General features: G+C 44.0%; 1 long non-coding RNA gene across 8 annotated transcripts; it reads right to left on the bottom strand.

Annotated features, from left to right (window-relative positions):
* Positions 1-4,136: 4,136 nt before the first annotated feature.
* On the bottom strand, positions 4,137-9,320 carry LOC106575735 (uncharacterized). Of its 8 annotated transcripts, XR_006760244.1 has the most exons (8): positions 9,191-9,306; positions 8,692-8,935; positions 8,525-8,599; positions 8,202-8,398; positions 7,831-8,048; positions 6,934-7,664; positions 6,451-6,668; positions 4,137-4,653 (listed from the first exon to the last, which is right to left on the bottom strand). It is a non-coding gene; the product is annotated as an uncharacterized lncRNA (long non-coding RNA). The 8 variants fall into 8 exon arrangements; XR_006760242.1 differs by lacking the exon at positions 8,692-8,935; XR_001321826.2 differs by having other exon boundaries at positions 8,525-8,935.
* Positions 9,321-10,606: the final 1,286 nt, after the last annotated feature.

The raw sequence follows: 10,606 nt of genomic DNA on the forward strand, positions 1-10,606 counted from the left end.
CGCTGAGCTGTAGTCAATGAATAGCATTCTCACATAGGTGTTCCTTTTGTCCAGGTGGGAAAGGCCAGTGTGCAATAGAGATTGCATCATCTGTGGATCTGTTGGGGCGGTATGCAAATTGGAGTGGGTCTAGGGTTTCTGGGATAATGGTGTTGATGTGAGCCATGACCAGCCTTTCAAAGCACTTCATGGCTACAGACGTGAGTGCTACGGGTTGGTAGTCATTTAGGCAGGTTACTTTAGTGTTCTTGGGCATGAGGACTAGAGTTGTCTGCTTGAAACATGTTGGTATTACAGACTCAGTCAGGGACAGGTTGAAAATGTCAGTGAAGACACTAGTCGGAGCGTTAACAACGCCTTCCAGCGACTTTTACTGTCAAAAGCAACCAACCAAGTATAAGTACAGTAAAGTACACACACTAAAGCATAAAAAAACATGTTTTGAGCAAAATAGTGTTTTTTTACATACAACTGCATACTTTAGGAAGTAGGGCATTCAAGAAGTTGATGGGTCTGATGGGAATCCGTGATGTATGTCATCGGCCTCCCCCTTGCTTGAGGAACAATAGAGGAGCAATAGAGAACCAAAGAGGAACCCCCCCCAACTTATGCTATGTCATGACTTACCTGGAACACCGATTGAGATGTGACTTTTGTTAAGTAAATCAGATGTTAAATGAGGTGAAAAGGATTGCTCTTCCACAACTATGACATTTAAACAGTTATTTAGAAAATGCAAAAACAAGAAAATTATAAACAATTTATGTGTTAGAAAAAGCCTTGCAATTTTATTGATGAAATTATTATGGCTTTGACTAATAGATAAGTCCCCATGCTAGTATTGTACTGTACATAATACAGATGTTTTGCTGGAAATCCAATACATTTTTCTCAATGAGCACTGTGATCAAGATAAAATTCCTATATAAATCATACACTAAGTGTACAAAAGATTAGGAAAACCTTCCTAATATTGAGTTGCCCTCAGAACAGCCTCAATTTGTCGGGGCATGGACTCTACAAGGTGTCAAAAGCGTTCCACAGGGATGCTGGCCCATGTTGACTCTAATGCTTCCCACAGTTGTGTCAAGTTGGCTGGATGTCCTTTGGGTGGTGGACCATTCTTGATACACACGGGAAACAGCGTTGCAGTTCTTCACATACTCAAACCGATGTGCCTGGCACCTACCACCATACCCCGCTCAAAGGCACCTAAATCTTTTGTCTTGCCCATGCATCCTATGAATGGCAGACATGCACAATCCATGTCTCAATTGTCTCAAGGCTTAAAAATCCTTCTTTAACCTGCCTCCTCCCCTTCATCTACACTGATTGAAGTGGATTGAACAGGTGACATCAATAAGGGATCATAGCTTTCGCCTGGCCAGTCCACAGTGCATTCGTAAAGTATTCAGACCCCTTGACTTTTTCCACATTTTGCTATGTTACAGCCTTATTCTAAAATTGATTTAAAAAAATGTTTGCCTTCATCAATCTACACACAATACCCAATAATGTCAAAGCAAAAACAGGTTTATAGAAATGTTAGCAATTTTTATTAACAATGATTAACAAAAAAAATTATATATCGGGCTCCCGAGTGGCGCAGCGGTCTAAGGCACTGCATCTCAGTGCTAGAGGCATCACTTAAGACCCTGGTTTGATTCCAGGCTGTATCACAACCGGATGTGATTGGAAGTCCCATAGGGCGGCGCACAATTGGCCCAACGTCGTCCGGGTTAGGGTTTGGCAGGGGTAGGCAGTCATTGTAAATAAGAATTTGTTCTTAACTGACTTGCCTAATTCAGTAAAAAAATCACATTACAGTACATAAGTATTTAGACCCTTTACTCAGTACTTTGAAGCACCTTTGGCAGATATTACAGCCTCGATTATTCTTGGGTATGACGCTACAAGTTTGCACACCTGCATTTGGGGAGTTTCTCCCATTCTTCTCTGCAGATCCTCTCACGCTCTGTCAGGTTGGATGGGGGCGTCGCTGCATAGCTATTTTCAGGTCTCTCCAGAGATGTTTGATCTGGTTCTAGTCCGGGCTCTGGTTGGGCCACACAAGGACATTCAGAGACTTGTCCCCAAGCCACACCAGCGTTGTCTTGGCTGTGTGCTTAGGGTCGTTGTCCTGTTGGAAGGTGAACCTTCGCCCCAGTCTGAGGTCTGGAGCGCTCTGGAGCAGGTTTTCATCAAGGATCTTTCTGTACTTTGCTCCATTCATCTTTCCCTCGATCCTGACTACTCTCCCAGTCTCTGCCGCTGCAAAACATCCCCAAAACATGCGGCCACCACTATGCTTCACCATAGGGATGGTGCCAGGTTTCCTCCAGACATGACGCTTGGCATTCAGGCCAAAGAGTTCAATCTTGGTTTCGTAAGACCAGAGAATCTTCTCTCTCATGGTCTTGAGAGTCCTTTTGGTGCCTTTTGGCAAACTCCAAGTGTGCTGTCATGTGCCTTTTACTAAGGAGTGGCTTCCGTCTGGCCACTTTACAATAAAGGCCTGGTTGGTGGAGTGCTGCAGAGATGGTTGTCATTCTGGAAGGTTATTGTTTGTATGTTAAATGACGAGACAGAGGCATTGATGCGAGTAACCAGTCTTGTTCAGTATATTGCAATACATCCGGGTATCTCAAGCACACCGGTAAAACACTGGAGTTGCAGTAATGAACATTTACCAACAGATGGCATCACTGTGCCATCTTACACCCATAACAGTTATCCCACCTCCACAGGGGAACTCTGGAGCTCTGGCCCCTTCACCTCCCTGACCAAGGCCCTTCTCTTCCGATTGCTCAGTTTGGCCAGGCAGCCAGCTCTAGCAAGAGTCTTGGTGGTTCCAAACTTCTTCCATTTAAGAATGATGGAGGCCACTGTGTTCTTGGGGACCTTCAATGCTGCAGAAATGTTTTGGTACCCTTCCCAGATCTGTGCCTCGACACAATCCTGTCTCGGAGCTCTACGGACAATTCCTTCGACCTCATGGCTTGGTTTTTGCTCTGTCAACTGTCAACTGTGAGACCTTATATAGACAGGTGTGTATAAACATCTCAAGGGTGATAAAAGGAAACAGGATGCACCTGAGATCAATTTCGAGTCTCATAGCAAAGGGTCTGAATACTTTTTACATTTGCAAACATGTCTAAACTGTTTTCTCTTCATCATTATGGGGTATAGTGTGTAGATTGATGAGGAATTTATTCTATATCATCAATTTTAGAATAAGGCTGTAAAGTAACAAAATGTTGAAAAAGTCAAGGGGTCTAAATACTTTCCGAATGCACTGTATGTCATGGAAAGAGCAGGTGTTACTAATGTTTTGTACACTCAGTGTATTAAAACAGGCTATACAGTTGATAATAAAAAATTATGTAACGTTAAAAAAACAGACATAAAATGTATTTAATATGCTTCAGTTAAAGAAAAGACTTAATTCAATAAAAACATATGTTTATATGTTATATTTGCTGCTATCCTCGACAAACTCAAACATTTCTTGCATCATTTATACAGCCCTAATTTTGATTCTCCTCCATGGTCTTCTTGATCCATTCTACGTAGTTAGCTATGCGGGTGTAGACCCCATATTGGCCTGGCTCTACACAGTCAATTCCCCAGCTGGCGATCCCTGCTGCCCAGAAAACCCCCATACTTCAGGACATATGGCCCTTGTGGTGGCTAATTTCTGCATTACCAAATGAGGAGAGTTACAAATTTCACACACCAGTCAGAGTTATACTTAAACTACATCTTTAATAATAAGAGCTTTGCAAAAGCTCTTGACTTTCAATGATGCGCCATCTCTAATGAACCATTGAAAAGTGTCTACACAAAAGTACAAAGATCTTTTATAGCCAAGATACACCCCTCTCAACGTACATGACGAACCACAGATACATAGAATGGTCACAAGGTTAAGTTTTGTATGAAAGATATCTATAAAACATAGCAGACATAGCAAACATAGCTGTGTCAACAGTTTTCATTGAATAGACCAGTGTCTGGTCTTCCTACTCCAAACTGGAACCGTCTCTCCCTGGTACGGTATAGAACAGAACCATTAGCTACATGTTATCTGGAATGCTCTTTAGGCTTTATTACCCAAAGACATCGTAAATCTCCTCTGTCAGTGGTATCTCATAGAGGCCCATCCTCAGTAAGACACACACACATATGTAGACAATGTTCCATTCTGTCCTCTTCCCTTTCTGATATTCTGCATAGCAACCAGGGACATGTGAAAGATAAGGCTGACCTCTCCCCTCTCTGGGCCCCAAGTGACTGAGCCCTAGCTAAGGGAAAAGTGCAACTGCCAACATTCATTATCCAAGGGATACATTCTAATGACAAGTATCTCACATAAGCATATTATGCAAATAAAACATCTTAATTATCTATGTTACCCAACTAATTCTGATTCATCCACCACACCCTCCACCATCCCCTGCACAGGTGTCCTTTCCACCCTCTGGTAACCCGGCACAGAACATGCCGTCTGTCAAATCAGGGGCTTCTCTCTTCTTCTTCCTCACCTCATCAATAGAGCTTCTGCACTTCACCTGGTCCACCAGGGGAATCCGGACATACCTGAGGTTACTGGGCTTTTCATCATCATCTTTGAGGCCAAACCCTGAAACCCAGCTGAGAGAGGGAGGGAGGGAGGGAGAGAGACCGAGAGAGAAAGAGAGAGAAGCCCCGTTTATACCTGGTGCAAACATGGGTCCTTTGTCCTGATCTTGTCTACATTCAGATTGTGCCCACATTTCCAGAGGCTGCTGAGGGGAGGACGGCTCATAATAATGGCTGTAATGTAGCAAATGGAATGGCATCAAACACATTGGAAACGTGTTTGATGTTGTTGATACCTTGTCACATGCGCTGAATACAAAAGGTGTAGACCTTACATTGAAATGCTTACTTACAAGCCCAATGCAGTTTCAAGACAAATACCAATGCAAATAATCTGGGTAGCCATTTGATTAGATGTTCAGGAGTCTTATGGCTTGGGGATAGAAGCTGTTTTACAAGCCTCTTGGATCTAGACTCGGGGCTCTGGTACCGCTTGCCATGTGGTAGCAGAGATTACAGTCTATGACTAGGGTGGCTGGAGTCTTTGACAATTTTTAGGGCCTTCCTCTGACACCGCCTGGTATAGAGGTCCTGGATGGCAGGAAGCTTGGTCCCAGTGATGTACTGGGTCGTACGCATTACCCTCTGTAGTGCCTTGCGGTCGGAGGCCGAGCAATTGCCATACCAGGCAGTGATGCAACCCGTCAGGATGCTCTTGATGGTGCAGCTGTAGAACCTTTTGAGGATCTGAGAACCTATGCCAAATCTTTTCAGTCTCCTGAGGGGGAATAGGTTTTGTTGTGCCCTCTTCACAACTGTCTTGGTGTGCTTGGACCATGTTAGTTTGTTGGTGATGTGGACACCAAGGAACTTGAAGCTCTCAACCTGCTCCACCTTTCCTGTAGTCCACAATCATCTCCTTTGTCTTGATCACGTTGAGGGAGAGGTTGTTGTCCTAACACCACACGGCCAGGTCTCTGACCTCCTCCCTATAGGCTGTCTCGTCGTTCTCGTGATCAGGCCTACCACTGTTGTGTCATCGGCAAACTTAATGATGGTGTTGAAGTCGTGCCTGGCCGTGCAGTCATGAGTGAACAGGGAGTACAGGAGGGGACTAAGCATGCACCCCTGAGGGGCCCCCGTGTTGAGGATCAGCGTGGCGGATGTGTTGTTACCTACCCTTACCACCTGGTGGCGGCCCATCAGGAAGTCAAAGATCCAGTTGCAGAGGGAGGTGTTTAGTCCCAGGGTCCTTAGCTTAGTGATGAGCTTTGAGGGCAATTTTAAGGTGTCGCCAAACTCCTGTGCTACACATGCTATTAAAATGTGTCTGTTATCCATCCTCTGTGTCTGCATTGTGACCAAATTTCCTGGTCCCTTCATTTATTCAAATTATTGAACAGCTATTCTTTCAAAATAATATTTATTTTTTTCTAAGACACATATTGTTGTAAATGGTCAATGATTTTAGAAGGCTGAATAATGATGATGATTTAAATGATTTCTCTGTCCAGATCTGTCTACACTTATAAGATTTCCAGACACAATGTATGTCTGACTACCTCCGGAGGTGGGCAGGATGATCTAATCACAATCAGATCGCAATGTGTGTTTTGATTGTCTACACCTGTGTAATTATTTGGGCACAATCAGAATGTGGACAAGATCAGGACAAAGGATGCAAGTTAGAACCAAGTATAAACAGGCTAGGGAGAGAGAAATTACACATGCAGTATAATTTCTTCCGTTTCCATTGCATTGAGGTAGTTTTAGGAGAGAAAAAAATACAATGGAAACAGAAATAGAGAATTCCCAATAAATATACTGTCAAATATCAAACATTTACTGTACAGGAGAGCCAACTCTTACCCAACTCTTCCAGTGGAGTATTCAGCACCCTTTGCAGGCAGACACACTCGCATGATGGAACTACTGAATGTGAATGGGTGTTGGAGCTTGATCAAGGCAATGTCGTGGTTGAAGGATAAACCGTCTGTGTTGTTGTACCCAGGGTGAGGATGGAGAGAGGCCACTTCAAGAGGTGGAGACTGAAGGAGGTTTTCCACATTGTTGTCTCCAACGTATGCCTGTTATGAAGTGAAGGAAATTGTGTGTGAATTTCAGTCAGTTACTGCATTTAACTGCTGGGTGGAAATAGTAGTTTCTTCAACTATGAGCACCCAGAAGCATGTTTATTGTCTATCCACTCCCTCCTCAATCTTTGTTATCAACTCAGATGTAGGGCCAGGGGTGTTTCTATGATAAGCGTATAATTGTCGACCAGAGTTAATCAGAAAAAAACTCCTGGCCCTAGTCATTATGTAAACACTGCCATAATCATTATTGCACTACCATAACTTCACTCTTCTTGATGACTTGGTTGTTATGTTGATGCACCAGGCCATGAGCAGCAGTCAGGATCCACCTGTCCCCGATGACCATCCCTCCTGATCGCCCTCCTTCCACACTGAGAAGCATCTGCCAGGGACATGGTCCTTTTGGAGCTACCTCTCCTCCCAGAATCCTCTGGTGTATTTCTATGGACACCATGGGTCTTCCACAGACTGGTGGATTAGGAAAATAACAAAATGTCTCTTCTCCTCTCAGCAATGGTTCAGATTCCACATTGGGTCCATTATTACTGTAGAAAAGCACACAGCCAAAGCACATGCACAAAACAACAAAACACACAATCACATCCATAATAGTTATATGTTAGAATGTTTCTCACCTGCTTTTGGCTCTTCGTCCTCTTGATCCAGTCTACATAGTTAGCCACACAGGTGTAAACCCCATATGTTCCAGGCTCTCCACAGTTAATCCCCCAGCTGATGATCCCTGCTGCCCTGAAATAATCACCCTACTTCAGGACGTACGCTCCTCCACTGTCCCCCATACAGGAGTCCTTGCCTCCCTCAGAATTCCCAGCACAGAACATGTTGTCTGTTAGACTGAGATGTTTTTCCTTTTTCACTACGTCAATAGAATTTCTACAGATTGTCTGGTTCACCACAGGTAGAGGAACATACATGAGGTTATTCGTAGCCATATCAAGCTCTTTGAGGCCAAATCCTGAACTTAAGCTGAAGCAGAGAGAAAGAGAGAAGAACGCAATAGACATATAAGTTGTTGTACGACTCAACAATTTTAACAATCAATACAAAAATCTGTAAATATGCACAAATTGAGTAAATGATTAACATGCAGATATTTGCAGTTGACTGTTTCAGACCTAAAAACTACGCTTACCCATTCCGCCCAGTCGGGTATTTAGCGTCCTTTGCTGGCAGACACAGTGGTATGATATGAGCATTGAATGTGATTGGATGTTTGAGATGGATCATGGCGATGTCATGGTCATAGTTTACATCGCCTACATTGTTGTATTCAGGGTGAATATGGGGAGAGGCGACCTCAAGAGGTGGAGACTAGAGGAGGTTTTCCACATGGTTGTGTCCCACATATACCTTTGGACAGGGTAAATTAGTCACACTTAAGATATACACTTAATCAGCAGTCAGACAGTCCATTTCTCCATTGTACCATATATATATCTAGCACAGAAACAGATGAGTCAAGTCAGAAAGATAACCCATGTTTCTGTTCATTAACACACACACCTCACCCTAAGAAACCACCAGGGATATTGATCCAGGACATGTGCTGCAGTCATGATCCAGCAGTCCCCGATCACTATCCCTCCTCCTCTACCATTAGCTCTCAGCAACACCTGCCAGGGGAAGGATCCAGCTGGAGCTGGCTTTCCCCCCAACAATCCTTCCAAATCCTGGGAGGTTCACTGTAGGACGACCACACACTATGGACAGACAGAGACCCCTACTGGTCATCTAGGGACAGACTGACTGTAGATACACACACATGGAAAGAAAACATACGATACACAGTACACACACGCAAACTCAAGGGTGAAACTGTGAGTTACCTGGGATACATTGAGGAATCAGTGAGCTGTTCAGGCGGTTTTTCCAATTTCCGTCTGATGAGCATGTGAAGTTTCCTGATAAACATGCGTGTCAGAGATGTCATTACACGATATATGCATTAGGCATTGAATAGTTGTAGTTGTTTAATTTACAAAAGATTAGAGACCTGCAGGTTGAAAACAGATGTCACTCTAGTGAAGAATATAAGGATGATTTTAGTCTCAATGTTATGTCCTTCAGGAAGACTATAGAACGGCTCATTGCAGTGGTACTGAATGACTGAGAGGTGCTGGTTCTGAGAGCCAGATATGAACGTCACCCCTCCATTCAGCATCGGTTCAGGTTCCCCACAGTCAATCACTGCAGAAGAAACTAGAACCCAAAACTCACACACAGACACACCCAGCAGCCTGGACACACAGTATATGGGGAAGGGGAAATTTGAGACTAAGTGTATCTGATCATAGAATAATTATGTTGAGACATACCATACAAAAAGTATTTTGATAACTGATTAGTCATGATCTCATAATTCATACTTGATATGGGTATAAATCACTGTAACTGAACGTCTGTTTAGTAATATTACGACAGCTTGAATCCAAGCAGGAGAGACATGGAAAATTTGCCAGAAACAACAATAGAAACAACAACAGTAGACTCACCAGTTTTGAATAGACCCAGTAAATGACTGTGATTGGACAGGGAAGGCTATGGTGAATGAACCTGCTGTGTAAAACCTGAATACCTCATTCTGTATATCACAGCCTCTCAGCATTCCAGGTACTGTAGCTGACTGTTTGTTTGAGTGGGGAGTTTAACTAAAGAGTCTAAAAGTCATGTTAAAAAACGTCCCTGTTTGACTTGGCCCAGAAAGATATCGACAAACTAAGTAGACTGACAGAGACGGACAGATGAGATTTTTATTTATATATTTCACCTTTATTTAACCAGGTAGGCAAGTTGAGAACAAGTTCTCATTTACAATTGCGACCTGGCCTAGATAAAGCAAGCAGTTTGACACATACAACAACACAGAGTTACACATGGAGTAAAACAAACATACAGTCAATAATATAGTAGAAAAATAAGTCTATATACAAAGTGAGCAAATGAGGTGAGATAAGGGAGGTAAAGGCAAAAAAGGCCATGGTGGCGAAGTAAATACAATATAGCAAGTAAAACACTGGAATGGTAGATTTGCAGTGGAAGAAAGTGCAAAGTAGAAATAGAAATAATGGGGTGCAATGGAGCAAAATAAATAAATAAATACAGTAGGGGAAGAGGTAGTTGCTGTCTCTGACTGGCCGGTTCCTCTCTCTCCACCAGGATTCTGTGCCTCTAACCCTATTAAGGGATGCTGAGTCACTGGCTTACTGGTGCTCTTCCATCCCATCCCTAGGAGGGGTGCATCACTTGAGTGGGTTGAGTCACCGACGTGATCGTCCTGTCCGGGTTTTCCGCCCCCCTCGGGTTCGTGCCGTGGGGGAGATCTTCGTGGGCTATCCTCGGCCTTGTCTCAGGGTAGTTAGTTGGTGGTTGAAGATATCCCTCTAGTGGTGTGGGGGCCGTGCTTTGGCAAAGTGGGTGGGGGTTATATCCTGCCTGGTTGGCCCTGTCCAGGGGTATCGTCAGACGGGGCCACAGTGTCTCCCCACCCTTCTTGCCTCAGCCTCCAATATTTATGCTGCAATAGTTTATGTGTCGGGGGGCTAGGGTCAGTCTGTTATGTCTGGAGTATTTCTCCTGTCTTATCCGGTGTCCTGTATGAATTTTAAGTATGCTCTTTCTAATTCTCTCTCCCTCCCTCTCCCTCCCCTCCCGGAGGACCTGAGCCCTGGGACCATGCCTCAGGACTACCTGGCCTGATGACTCATTGCTATCCTCAGTCCACCTGCCTTCCCCAGTCCACCTGGTTGTGCTGCTCCAGTTGGTCGTGCTGCTCCAGTTTCAACTGTTCTGCCTGTGGCTATGGAACCCTGACCTATTCACTGGTCATGCTACCTTGTCCCCGACCTGCTGTTTTCGACTTTCTCACTCTACCGCACCTGCTGTCTCTGAATTCTCTGCTATGAAAAGCC

This window comes from Salmo salar, chromosome ssa02 (genome assembly GCF_905237065.1).
Source record: "Salmo salar chromosome ssa02, Ssal_v3.1, whole genome shotgun sequence".
NCBI classification, from domain to species: Eukaryota; Metazoa; Chordata; class Actinopteri; order Salmoniformes; family Salmonidae; genus Salmo; species Salmo salar.